Source organism: Hypanus sabinus, chromosome 20 (assembly GCF_030144855.1).
Source record: "Hypanus sabinus isolate sHypSab1 chromosome 20, sHypSab1.hap1, whole genome shotgun sequence".
Classification (NCBI taxonomy): domain Eukaryota; kingdom Metazoa; phylum Chordata; class Chondrichthyes; order Myliobatiformes; family Dasyatidae; genus Hypanus; species Hypanus sabinus.
In genome coordinates, this window is record NC_082725.1 from 71195211 (window position 1) to 71210093 (window position 14883).

The 14883-nt window shown below is 45.0% G+C and overlaps 1 pseudogene; it reads right to left on the reverse strand.

Annotated features, from left to right (window-relative positions):
- Positions 1–4113: 4113 nt before the first annotated feature.
- On the reverse strand, positions 4114–10808 carry LOC132378641 (uncharacterized transmembrane protein DDB_G0289901-like; annotated as a pseudogene).
- Positions 10809–14883: the final 4075 nt, after the last annotated feature.

A 14883-nucleotide genomic window follows, 5' to 3' on the forward strand; every position in this document is an offset into this window, starting at 1 on the left:
ATTCGTTTCTGCATGCAAGATATCACTCACTGAACTACCCGGACCACAGCTGATCATTAATTTTATTAGCCATATTATTTAACATATATTAGGAATTTGCTGTGGTGTGTTGATGCAACATGCAACAAAATAACATTAACATTCAATAATTATAAATAATAAATAATTATATAAAAGTACAGATATGGAATAAAATATGCAGAAATACCAGCTTGTATTTACTATGTAAACAGTGTTATGAGCAATGGTTTAAAGTGTTTTCTGTGCAGTGCAGTGACTAGGGTAATAGATAGATCGGGTGAGGAGGAACAAATTATAATGGCGGATCAGACTAACTGCCTGGGGAAAGAAACTTCTAAGATGGAAGGAGGTTTTTGTTTTAACAGCCCTATAAGGCAGTTTGCTGGGTGGATAGATCGACAATGATTTTTACTGCTCTCTTCTTTGCCCTGGACACATCCATCTTTCAGTGATGGCAGACTATTACCTTTTCTGCTGACCTGAGAGTTTTTGTACATTGTGAGGGGGTCCTGCACCAAACCAGATAGTAATGGCTGATATGAGCACGCTCTCTGATGGCACTGTAGAATTTCACTAGCTGGCATGTTACCAGCAAGAAGTACAGTGCACACATCCTCTGCCAAGCATTGTTGTTAATGAGGTTCTGCAAATGAATGATGCCCAGTAAATGTTGAAATGGTGCTTTCTGTGACATTGTTGCTGATGAGTGGGTGGACAGCAGACACATTTTTCCTGGTCCGTATGCATCTTCATATTCAGCTTCAAGTTGTTGTGATTGTACTAGGACACTAGTCTGCTCATTTCCCGGCGGTACTTGGATTTGTCGCTGATCCAATGACAGTGGTTGTTGTCCACAAACTTTATCAGTTTAACTGACAGATCACTGGAAATGCAGTCATTGGTGTATAGAGAAAACAGGAGAGAGGAGAGAACACACCAGCACTGAGTGAGCGGGATGTGGAGATGTGCTTGCCTCCTGTCAGGGAAGAAGTTTGTGATCCACCAGCTTGTGGGTTCTGAATGTTAAGTCTGGAGAAGCTCAGGGATAATGATAATGAACTCAACTGACAGTCATTCTCTCTTCTCCTTCTCCTGACTGGACTCAAGGACAGTTTATCTGACTGTTACCATGTTCTTGAATGGCATTCTCACTCGGTAAAGCTGAACTCTCAAACTCTTATCACTCAACCTACTTCATCATGGTTCTTGTGCTTCATCTGTCCACCTGCTCTAAACTTCCTCTGTAACAGCAACCGTATATTCTACCTTATGTTTACTTTTAATGACTTTGATGTCGTTATGTATGGAATGATGTGTCCACATGACATGGCAAATGAAAGCTTTTTACTGTACCTGAGGCAATACCAAACCAATCTCAGTGCTAAATTACCAGATACATCCTGATGTAATACACTGTATGGATGGTATGCAAAACAAAGTTTTCACTGCAACACGTACAACACGCTGGAGGAACTCAACAGGTCGGGCAGCATCCGTGGAAATGAGCAGTCAACGTTTCGGGCTGAGACCCTTCATCAGGACGGAAGAGGGAGGGGGCAGGGGCCCCATAAAGAAGGTGGGGGGAGGATGGGAAGGAGAAGGTTGGTGGGTGTCCCTATTTTCTGTCCTTGCTTGTACGAAGGTGGTTTACCTATTTATGCAAGTACTTCTCTGACAATAGATGTGTAACAGCCTAATGTAGCATTGTATGGAAATACAAGATAACACTGATGCAGACATGTTTTATACATTTAACAAGGTGCTTTATTAATGTATTGCTTGTGCAAACATTCAATAGATGCAATTGTCACTACTTCCAAAATGTCATTTTTAAGTAGTAGCTTATGTTTGGCATAGTTGTGAAAATGTTAAGGCCAAAAAAGGAAAATTGTAAGCTTCACTTTTACTCAGGTAAAAATAAAATCTCTATTGCCCAGTAACTCATTTTATTGCACATGTTAAATGCAGCAAAATAATACAGAAAGTCATGACAAAAGTAAAGGCAAACAAATGAGGTAACAGCAAATTTCACTTCTGCCCAGTAACAAGTCTCATTGCATTTAGTTGTAGCTGTTGTCCCTTTCATCGATGAAGAGACCATGGCTGTAGGAAATGTTTCCAGGGTGACCCCTCTGTCGGAGTGGGGAAGATATTGGTGGGGCCACCCAGGGTTCTGTGTGTCCGTATGTGTAGCTATTGTAGTGGCTGTGAAGCTAGTATTATGGCACTGAAAGTACTGGGGGGGGGGGGGGGAGCCATCATATTCCTCATCATCGCAAATCCCTCTGTAACAGAGTTGGTCAGTTTTTCAATGTTCATCGTCAGCAGGGTCATACTGTCTGTGAACTCCCTGTCGGTATTTGTTTTTTTTATCAGTTTTAAGCCCTCCTGCGTGAGCGCCAACAGCTGTCCGTCGTTTGGCAATTTCCTTTAAGCTTTTCTCGTCTGTAACTGGACAAACATGCACCAAGTCTTTCACGATGAGATTCAACACCAGACATGTCGCTTGTTTTCTGCAGATGTGTCCTGCATATACTCAGTAGGAGGAGGTTCGCCCACAAAACTGTCTTAATGTGGACAGAGGTATTTTCAAAAACACTTGGTGTGGACGCCTATCATTTTACACGAAACCGGCGTTTTCAAAATTATCCGGTCTAGTGTGGACGTAGCCTTACATTTCTTTGAGTAACACACACAAAATGCTGGAGGAACTCAGCAGGCCAGTCAGCATCTATGGAAAAGAGCAAGCAGTCGATGTTCCAGGGATGAGACCCCTCATCAGGTCTGGTCCTGCTAAGTTCCTCCAGTATTTTGTGTGTGTTGATTTGGATTTTCAGTATTGGCAGATCTTCTCGTGTTTACAATTCCTTGATGCACCTTGAACATTTAACCTGAATATTCAAAATGTTCCGCCTCTAATAATTGTTTTATGCTGCTCCATTAGTGCCAAATACTAAACAAGACATTGCATAAAGCATGCAAGAAATGAGATACCTGATTAAGCCAGTTGAATCAATGCTTTGCCTTGCCTATAGGATTCCAATTTGGTAAATGGATAATTATATTTACTAAGTTGATATAAAAAATTAACAGTCATTAGAAAGGTAAATAGTCACAAGTTTGACTCACCTTCACTTAAACATGGCAGGGTTAGTCTTAAAGAAAGGTTGTGCTGGAAACAGAGAGGCAAGAATAATTTTATTAATTTTATTCATTATACTGGGAAATTCAGTTTAGCAGAAACAACTCAATTTTATTCACAGAAAGACAGAGGCTCAAATTTACTGATAGACTATTACACCATACAGGTATTGATTATCACACTGCTTGAGTTTAGATACTGCTTTGTCTGTTGTGAATGTAAATAAATATAGTAATTAAATCTGCATGTGTTTTCAGCCACAATAAATTAACTGGGAGGAAAATAACCAGTTTCTACAAACTAACTGTCAAATCTTACAATGAAATAATTGTAAAAGCTCTCATTGTAACTTGTTACTTGTGGAAATATAATCCTGCACATGGAATGAGAACCAGAAGCAAGAATAGACCAGTGGGTCCCATCACTCCATCAATCCCCATGAACTGGCACAATCCCCATACTTCTTCACACTCCAAACAACCAAGATATTGGAAGAAAACATTTCCAAATACAGCCAGTTTTGGTTTATTATTATTATTGTCAAATGTACCACGGTACATTGAAAACTTCCTTCTGCACCTTATGCCCACAGATCACTTCATCACAACAATGCACTGAGGTCATACAAAGAAAAGCAATAACGTAATGCAGTTTGACCTGACAGTTACAGAGGAAGGCCAGTGCAGACAAACAGTAAGCTGTAGTAGGTCATGAGGCAAGAGCCCGTCTTGTCATTTCATACTCTCATAACAGTGGAATAGAAGCTGACCATAAGTTTGGTGGGGCAAGCGTTTGTATTGTCTGATCAATGGGGGGAATGTCCAGGGTGAGAGAGGTTTTGAATTGTGTTTCAAGGCAGTGAGAAGTGTAGACAGAGTCTTTGGAAGGGAGGCTGATTTCATTACGTGCTGAGATGAGTCCACAGCTCACTGCAGTCTCAGGCAGAGCAGTTACTGTACCTGCATCAGATAGGGTGTACCTGTGAAAAGCGATGAAGGTCAATGGGCACGTGCTTCAGACTCCTGAGGAAGTAGAGGGACTGGTGCACTTTCTTAGCCATGGTGTCAACGTGCTTCGACTAGGATTGGTTATGAGTAATATTTACACTGAGGAGCTTGACACTTTCAACTACCTCCACTTCAGCACTGCGGATTCAACAGGAGCATGAGCCCTGCCTGCTTGCCGAAGCCCAGGACCAGCTGATGTTGAGAGAAGAGTTGCTGCCACTCAGACTCATCGTTACTGAGATACGGCCCATCATTTTGCTACCATCCACAGTCCGATAGACGGAGCTGGCGCAGAGCCTGAACACATAATCATGAATGTATAGGAAGTAATTTAGGGGACTGAGGACACAGCCTGGTGTGGGGGGGGGGGGGGGGTTGTACACAAGTCATTCAGTAAGCTGCGGGCTCATTTTCAGCTGTGGTTCAAACGGCAGCATTCCGGTAGAAGGTTTTTTGTTAACAGCAAGCTTCCCTATAGAGACTTAAGCACTAAATTGAAGGCAGGTTCGACAATGAAGTGCCGAAGGAGAGTGATGGCCGGAGACTGTCCTTCAGGCTGCGTGGTCAAATGAGACTCTTCTTTGGATGAATGCAAAGTGCTCCCCTATTTATTTAGAAGAACAGGAAAGCTCTCACAAGCCCCCTGCCCAATATTTATCCTTCACTCACTCTCAGAAGCTATGATTGGGCTGAATCAGGATAACTGAGAGCTGACACTGGCTGTTGGCCATATGTGGCTTACTTCTTTTCTGGCCTCTGAGCATATTTAGAGGTCTGAAACCAGGCTATCTCATCCTTTGCTTCACACTTGAGAATGGGACAGCACATGCACCACCCCAGACAGGAAAGGGTGGGGAACTAGCAGGTGCAGCTGAATGCTGTCATGGCATCGTAGAAAAAAGGTAAGTGCAATTTAGTGTTTAAGTTATCTCACATCATTTAAATACTATTCCTCACTTCCTTAAATCCTAAATAATTCTTTGCTTTAGTGTCTTCCCCCTTCATTTTCAGTCCAGAAGAAGCGTTTCTGCCCGAAACATTGACTGTTTATTCATTTCCATACATATTGACTGGCCTGCTGAATTCCTCCAGCATTTAATGTGTGTTGCTTTGGATTTCCAGCATCTGTAGGATTTCTCATGTTTATAATTGTTTTTTAGCTATTTAAATCTAATTGAGTGTCAGATTCAAAAACCCTTGGAAGCAGCCAGAACTCAAAGTCTGTCAGCGTATCCTGGGAGATGGGGCATTCTCATTCCCACTGTGTAAAACACTGTCTCCAGTCGACAGAGAGCCTTTCCACTGGGCAAGTCCAGCTTTGGAGAGGGACCTAGCTAAGTGTACGATCTTGCCATGTACAAATTGAACGTGCACTGGTGGTGTTGTGTTTATTTTGTTCTGTAAGTTCTGTACAGTTTATGTTAACTGGTGTTTGTCAGGTTTGTAATGCACTCTGCTGCTGCTGTGGAACCTCATTTGCATGCCATTTGTACCTTGTGTATATTTGCCTTGATAATTAACTTGAAGGCTGTTATTCCTACATCAGTGGCTGTGCTTTGAGAAGCTTTTCACTACTGTCAATCACTATGATGTGCCTTGAGATTGTGAGAAGCACTGGAGGAATGTGCACCTTGAACGTTTCAATCAAATCATACATCAAATTCTAAACTTCAGGGACTACTTGCCTAGTTTGTGTAATCACTACCTGAAATTTAACCCTCACTCCCCCCAAGGCTACTGCATCCTTCAAAACTTCCATTCTTCCTTTCAATCGTGGATTTGCATTTAGGAGCCGAGAGGTAATTTTACAGCTATATAGGAACCTGGTCAGACCCCACTTGCAGTACTGTGCTCAGTTCTGGTCGCCTCACTACAGGAGGGATGTGGAAACCATTGAAAGGGTGCAGAGCAGATTTACAAGGATGTTGCCTGGATTGGGAAGCATGCCTTATGGGAATAGGTTGAGTGAACTTGGCCTTTTCTCCTTGGAGCGATGGAGGATGAGAGGTGACCTGATAGAGGTGTACAAGATGATGAGAGGCATTGATCATGTGGATAGTCAGAGGCTTTTTCCCAGGGCTGAAATGGTTGCCACAAGAGGGCACAGGTTTAAGGTGCTGGGGAGTACGTACAGCGGAGATGTCAGGGGTAAGTTTTTTACTTAGAGAGTAGTAAGTGAGTGGAATGGACTGCCGGCAATGGTGGTGGAGGCAGATATGAAAGGATCTATTAAGAGACTTTTGGATAGGTACATGGAGCTTAGAAAAATAGAGGGCTATGGGTAAGCCTAGTAATTTCTAAGGTAGGGGCATGATCAGCACAGCTTTGTGGGCCGAAGGGACTGTATCGTGCTGTAGGTTTTTAATGTTCTATGTTTCTATGTTCTAAACTGTGGAACCCAGAGCTGATCCCAGTGTTACATGAGTGGAACCCACAGCTGATCCCAGTGTTACATGATTGGGACCCAGAGCTGATCCCAGTGTTACATGAGTGGGACCCAGAGCTGATCCCAGTGTTACATGATTGGGACCCAGAGCTGATCCCAGTGTTACATGAGTGGGACCCAGAGCTGATCCCAGTGTTACATGAGTGGGACTCAGAGCTGATCCCAGTGTTACATGAGTGGGACCCAGAGCTGATCCCAGTGTTACATGAGTGGGACCCAGAGCTGATCCCAGTGTTACATGAGTGGGACCCAGAGCTGATCACAGTGTTACATGAGTGGGACCCAGAGCTGATCACAGTGTTACATGATTGGGACCCAGAGCTGATCCCAGTGTTACAAGGGTGGGACCCAGAGCTGAACCCAGTGTTACATGAGTGGGACTCAGAGCTGATCCCAGAGATACATGAGTGGGACCCAAAGCTGATTCTAGTGTTACATGAGTGGGACCCAGAGCTGATCCCAGTGTTACATGAGTGGGACCCAGAGCTGATCCCAGTGCAACATGAGTGGGACCCAGAGCTGAACCCAGTGTTACAAGGGTGGGACCCAGAGCTGAACCCAGTGTTACATGAGTGGGACCCAGAGCTGATCCCAGTGCAACATGAGTGGGACCCAGAGCTGATCCCAGTGTTACAAGGGTGGGACCCAGAGCTGAACCCAGTGTTACATGAGTGGGACCCAGAGCTGATCCCAGTGTTACATGATTGGGGCCCAGAGCTGAACCCAGTGTTACATGAGTGGAACCCAGAGCTGATCCCTGTGTTACATGATTGGGACCCAGAGCTGATCCCAGTGTTACAAGGGTGGGACCCAGAGCTGATCCCAGTGTTACATGAGTGGGACCCAGAGCTGAACCCAGTGGTACATGATTGGGACCCAGAGCTGATCCCAGTGTTACAAGGGTGGGACCCAGAGCTGATCCCAGTGTTACATGAGTGGGACCCAGAGCTGAACCCAGTGTTACATGAGTGGGACTCAGAGCTGATCCCAGTGTTACATGATTGGGACCCAGAGCTGATCCCAGTGTTACATGAGTGGGACCCAGAGCTGATCCCAGTGTTACATGAGTGGGACCCAGAGCTGATCCCAGTGTTACATGAGTGGGACCCAGAGCTGATCCCAGTGTTACATGAGTTGGACTCAGAGCTGATCCCAGTGTTACATGAGTGGAACCCAGAGCTGATCCCAGTGCTACAAGGGTGGGACCCAGAGCTGATCCCAGTGTTACAAGGGTGGGACCCAGAGCTGATTGCAGTGTTTCAAGAGTGGGACCCAGAGCTGATCCCAATGTTACATGATTGGGACCCAGAGCTGATCCCAGTGTTACAAGTGTGGGACCCAGAGCTGATCCCAGTGTTTCAAGAGTGGGACCCAGAGCTGATCCCAGTGTTACAAGAGTGGGACCCAGAGCTGATTGCAGTGTTACATGAGTGGGACTCATAACTGATCCCAGTGTTACAAGGGTGGGACCCAGAGATGATTGCAGTGTTTCAAGAGTGGGACCCAGAGCTGATTGCAGTGTTACATGAGTGGGACTCATAACTGATCCCAGTGTTACAAGGGTGAGACCCAGAGCTGATTGCAGTGTTACAAGTGTGGGACCCAGAGCTGATCCCAATGTTACATGATTGGGACCCAGAGCTGATCCCAGTGTTACAAGTGTGGGATCCAGAGCTGATCCCAGCGTTTCAAGAGTGGGACCCAGAGCTGATTGCAGTGTTACAAGTGTGGGACCCAGAGCTGATCCCAGTGTTACAAGAGTGGGACCCAGAGCTGATCCCAGTATTACAAGAGTGGGAGCCAGAGCTGATTGCAGTGTTACATGAGTGGGACTCATAACTGATCCCAGTTTTACAAGGGTGGGACCCAGAGCTGATCCCAGTGTTACAAGGGTGGGACCCAGAGCTGATCCCAGTGTTACAAGGGTGGGACCCAGAGCTGATCCCAGTGTTACAAGGGTGGGACCCAGAGCTGATTGCAGTGTTTCAAGAGTGGGACCCAGAGCTGATTGCAGTGTTACATGAGTGGGACTCATAACTGATCCCAGTGTTACAAGGGTGAGACCCAGAGCTGATTGCTGTGTTACAAGTGTGGGACCCAGAGCTGATCCCAATGTTACATGATTGGGACCCAGAGCTGATCCCAGTGTTACAAGAGTGGGACCCAGAGCTGATCCTAGTGTTACATGAGTGGGAGCAGAGCTGGGCATGGGATCAGGTCACTTGGGTTTCTGTTCCCCTGAATATAAAGGCCAGTGTTTCCAACAGACTTATGATTATTTTCTCTTCTAGTATTTGTCTAATGAGTTTTTGCTATAGAAAATCTGGCTAGCCAGTAAGCCTAAATTGTTCATGTGACAGAAACTGATGACCCACCTTTCAATGACCTGTCCGGCTCAAGCAGGCTAATAATGTGGACAGAATCTAATTTGTTCATTATAAAATATATCAATCAAATTAATTAAAGTTTTCTTGTCACAGTTCTTAAATTTGCTTTCCAAACCTCCTTCCACTGAAGGTTTTAACTGCAGCTTGCTGAGGTTGTCTAATATTGCTATCAGTTTTGCTCTGATTCAGTGAAAGAGTTAAGTGGCTCTCTGTCAGATGACTAATTTATCAGTTGTCAAATGCATTTATGAAGAGTGGCAGCAGCTAACTACTGCTACATTACCATTCTGACCGAACAGTGGAGTATATTCAAATAATATGGTGAAGCATCAAACCATGATGTGCTAATAATTGCAGGTTTCCTTCTTATCCACCAAAGATGAAGAAAGTATTCTCAGAACAGAGCAAGTTGACAGATTGAAATTAACATTGTGTAAACCTCCCTTTGCAATTTGCATTGTTAATGTGCACGGTATTGAACTGATAAAAATACAGACAAGTTCCTTAACTAGACAATATGAAGCAAAATGCTTTCAATAATTATTTCATTTTATTATCAAACTGGAAATTTTTGTTTCTTCAGAAACAAAAGGAAGCTATTCCTCATCAGGCATGGCTCAAGTTTTGGGGTCAATGTCTGGCTCTGGAGACTTGAGCACCTGAATGTAATAGTAAGGTAGTTTCTGACAGTGCCTTTTAGACAACATAACATCAGTGACGACACCCAAACAGCTGCAAAATTCACTTTGGAGTTTCAAAGAGAAAAACTTGAAGTGGCATTCCACAGAGTGAAGGAAAACCACATTCCACTTTCAAAAGAAAGAGCAGTTTGCAAGTGACACTAAAATTGGTGATATGGTGGGCGGTGAAGAAAGTTGCCAATGATTACAAGAGGATTCAGATCAACTGGGAAAGTTGGCCAAGGAATGGCAAATAGAATTTAATTTGACAGGTTCGAAGTGTTGCATTTTGGGAATTTAACAGGGCAAGGCTTACAGTGTAAATGGCAGGGTCCTGGAGAGTGTTGGAATACAGACAGCTAGGGGTGCAAATTCCCTGAAAGTGGCAACACAGATACACAGGGTGGTGAAGGTGGTATTTGGTACGCGTGCCTGCATTGGTCAAGGCAATGAAAACAAGACTTGTGTGATAATGGGACTGCTATTGTCTGCAGTTCTGGTGGATGAGCAGCAAGAACAATATCAGTAAGCTGGAAACATCCCGGAGGACACTGCTGGGACTGGAAGGTTTGAGTCACCAAGATAAGCTGGAGATGATGAAACCTTTTCTCTAGATCAGAAGACTGAGAGTGGTCTTGTTCAAAGTTCAAAATAAGTTATAATCAAAGTACATATACGTCACTGTATACAGCCATGAGATTCATTTTAGTGGGTGTTCACAGTGAATACAAGAAGCACAATAGAATCAGTGAAGGAGCACAGCCCACAAGACAGAAGGACAACTGTGCAAAGAGATAGTAATAATAATCAAATAAGCATTAAGAACATGAGTTGAGTCGTTGAGGGCATATGTTGTGGGGACAGTTCAGTGATGGGGCAAGTGAAATTGAGAGAAGTTATCCCCACTGGTTTAAGAGCCTGCTAGTTGAGGGGTAATAAATGTTTCTGAACCTGGTAATATGGGCCCTGAGGCTCCTGCATGGCAGCAGTGGGAAGAGAGCCTGACCTGGGTGGTGAAGGTCCACGCTGATGAGTGCTGCTTTCCTGCGACAGCGCTCCACGTAGGGGAGGGCCTTACCTGTGATGGACTGAGACTTTTCTGTTTAAGAGAATTGGTGTTTCCATTCCCGGCTACCTTGTATCCGAGCAATACATTCTTCAGCACACATCTATGGAAGTTTATTTTTAAATTTTGGCTAACATGCCCAGTGTTAGAAAGGGAAGGCACTGGTGTGCTTTCTTTGTAATGCCACTTAGTGCTGGAGCCAGGACAGGTTTCTGAAATGATTACCCCAAGGAATTTAAAGCTACTGACCCTCTCCACTTTTCATTCCCCTGATGAGGATAGGCTAATGGACCCCCAGTTTCCTCCTCCCGAAGTCAAAAATCAGCTCCTTGGTCTGGCTGACGTTAAGAGAGAGGTTGTTGTTGTGGCACCACTCAGCCAGATTTTCAATCTCCCTCTGATATGCTGATTCATCACCACGTTTGATTTAGCCTGACAGTGGTGTCATTCGCCAATTTCAGTATGACACCGGAGCTGCTTGCCCTCATACACGCTCGTCAGGATGAAGTGAGTAGAGCACACGGCCCTGTGGTGTGCCGGTGCTGAAGGAGATTGTGGAGCAGATCCTGTTGCCAATCCGAACTGATTGGGGTCTGCACGTTGGGAAATTCAGGATCTACGAGCACAAAGGAGTATCGAGGCCAGGGACCTGAAGCTTAATGATTAGTTTCAAGGGGGTGAATGTGGAATGCTGAGCTGTAGTCAATGAAGATCATCTTGATTTATGGACTGTCACTGTCTAGATGTTGAGGGGAGAAGCAAAGAGATTGCATCTGTTATGATGGGAGGCAAACTGGAACAAATCCAAGCTGCTGCTCAGGCAGGAGTGATGCATTTCACCACAACCAACCCCTCTAAGCAGTTCACTACAGTTAAAGATAGTCAAGCTAAATAAAATCCTGACAGGCACAGCTAGGAAGGTTTCTCTCAGAGAACACGATTCCAGCACTAAATGGCAGAGGTTTAAGGCAAAAGGAAACCTGGGGACGTGTTTTGGATACAGTGGCTGGTAGGTATATGGAATGAGCTGCCAGAGCAAGTGGCTGAGCCACATACAATTACAGTATAAAAGGCATTTGTATGGATGTGTGAATAGAAGGAGTTTAGAGTTATATGGGTCAATCGCAGGCAAACGTGACAAGCTCAGGTAGGCAGTTTGGTTTCCATGGACTGGTTTGTGCAACAAATTTGATTCCATGTTGCATAACTCCGTGAGTCGATGATAAAGAAAACATTTGGAAGACTCTGTGACTGAATAAAGAAAAAACAGAGGGTCAGAAAATGCAGCAGATTAAACACTGACAGAGATAGATGGATGATGAGAGAAGGCTAAGCAGTTTGGAGAGAAGACAAAAATACAAATAGTAAGGCAAAGAGGAACAGTGAAAGTAAATTATCAAGCAACATAAAACAATATGGTAGTGTAGCGACAGAAATGACAGGAAGGTAATGACCGAGGTGAAAGGGCAATGTCAGAGGCGATGACAGGGTGAGTAGGGACAGTGTTACAGGCAATGACTGAGAGAGAAGGGACAGTGTTATAGACAGTGATTGGGAGCGAAGGGACAGTGTTACTGACAGTGACTGGGAGCGAAGGGAGAGTGTTACAGACAGTGACTGGGAGAGAAGGGACTATGTTGTAGACAGTAACAGGGAGAGAAGGGACAGTGTTACAGGTAATGACAAGGAGAGAAGGGACAGTGTTACAGGTAATGACAGGGAGAGAAGGGACAGTGTTACAGACAGTGACAGGGGGAGAAGGGACTGTGTTATAGACAGTGACAGGGGGAGAAGGGACAGTGTTACAGACAGTGACTGGGAGAGAAGGGACTGTGTTCCAGACAGTGACACGGAGAGAAGGGACAGTGTTACAGACAGTGACTGGGAGAGAAGTGACTGTGTTGTAGACAGGGACTGGAAGAGAAGGGACAGTGTTATAGACAGTGACTGGGAGAGAATTGACTGTGTTCTAGACAGTGACTGGGAGAGAAGTGACTGTGTTACAGGTAATGACAAGGAGAGAAGGGACAGTGTTACAGACAGGGACAGGGAGAGAAGGGACAGTGTTATAGACAGTGACTGGGAGAGAAGGGACTGTGTTACAGACAGTGACACGGAGAGAAGGTACAGTGTTACAGACAGTGACAGGGAAAGAAGGGATAGTGTTACAGACAAAGACTGGGAGAGAAGGGACAGTGTTATAGACAATGACAGAGAGAGAATTGACAGTGTTCCAGGTAGTGACTGGGAGAGAAGGGACTATGTTGTAGACAATGACAGGGAAAGAAGTGACAGTGTTACAGACAGTGACAGAGAGAGAATTGACAGTGTTACAGACAGTGACAGAGAGAGAATTGACAGTGTTACAGAGAGGGACAGGGAGAGAAGGGACTGTGTTACAGACTGTGACTGGGAGAGAATTGACAGTGTTACAGACAGTGACTGGGAGAGAAGGGACAGTGTTGTAGACAGTGACTGGGAAAGAAGTGACAGTGTTACAGACAGTGACAGAGAGAGAATTGACAGTGTTACAGGTAATGACAGGGAGAGACGGGACAGTGTTATAGACAATGACTGGGAGAGAAGGGACAGTGTTCTAAACAGTGACTGGGAGAGAAAGGATTGTGTAGTAGACATTGACTGGGAGTGAACGGACAGTGTTACAGGTAATGACAGGGAGAGAAGCGTCAGTGTTAAAGACAGTGACTGGGAGAGATGGGACAGTATTACAGACAGTGACTGTGTGAGAAGGGACAGTGTTACAGACAGTGACAGGGAGAGAATTGACAGTGTTACTGACAATGACTGTTAGAGAAGGGATAGTGTTATAGACAGTGACAGGGAGAGAAGGGACTGTGTTACAGACAGTGATTGGGAGAGAAGGGGCAGTGTATCAGACAGTGACAGGGGGAGAAGGGACAGTGTTCCAGACAGTGACCGGGAGAGAAGGGACTGTGTTACAGACAGTGACTGCATGAGAAGAGACAGTCTCACAGGCAGTGACAGGGAGAGAACGGACTGGGTTATAGGCAATGACTGGGAGATAATTGACAGTGTCACAGACAGTGACAGCGAGAGAAGGGACTGTGTATCAGACAGTGACAGGGAGAGAAGGGACAGTGTTATAGACAATGACAGGGAAAGAAGGGACAGTGTTACAGACAGTGACTGGGAGAGAAGGGACAGTGTTACAGACAGTGACTGGGAGAGAAGTGACTGTGTTGTAGACAGGGACTGGAAGAGAAGGGACAGTGTTATAGACAATGACAGGGAAAGAAGGGACAGTGTTACAGACAGTGACACGGAGAGAAGGGACTGTGTTACAGACAGTGACTGGGAGAGAAGGGACAGTGTTACAGACAGTGACTGGGAGAGAAGTGACTGTGTTGTAGACAGGGACTGGAAGAGAAGGGACAGTGTTATAGACAATGACAGGGAAAGAAGGGATAGTGTTACAGACAGTGACTGGGTGAGAAGGTAGTGTTATAGACAGTGACTGGGAGAGAATTGACAGTGTTACAGACAGGGACAGGGAGAGAAGGGACTGTGTTACAGGTAATGACAGGGAGAGAAGGTAGTGTTAAAGACAGTGACTGGGAGAGATGGGACTGTGTTGTAGACAGTGACTGGGAGAGAAGAGACAGTATTACAGACAGTGACTCTGTGAGAAGGGACATTGTTACAGACAGTGACAGGGAGAGTATTGACAGTGTTACAGACAGTGACACAGAGAGAAGGGACTGTGTTACAGACAATGACAGAGAGAGAATTGACAGTGTTACAGAGAGGGACAGGGAGAGAAGGGACTGTGTTATACACAGTGACTGGGAGAGAAGAGACAGTGTTATAGACAGTGACAGGGAGAGAAGGGACAGTGTTACAGACAGTGACTGAGAGAGAATTGACAGTGTTACAGGTAATGACAGGGAGAGACGGGACAGTGTTACAGACAGTGACTGAGAGAGAATTGACAGTGTTACTGACAATGACTGTTAGAGAAGGGATAGTGTACCAGACAGTGACTGGGAGAGAAGGGACAGTGCTACAGACAATGACAGGGAGAGAAGGGACAGTGTTATAGACAGTGACTGGGAGAGAATTGACAGTGTATCAGACAGTGACTGCATGAGAAGA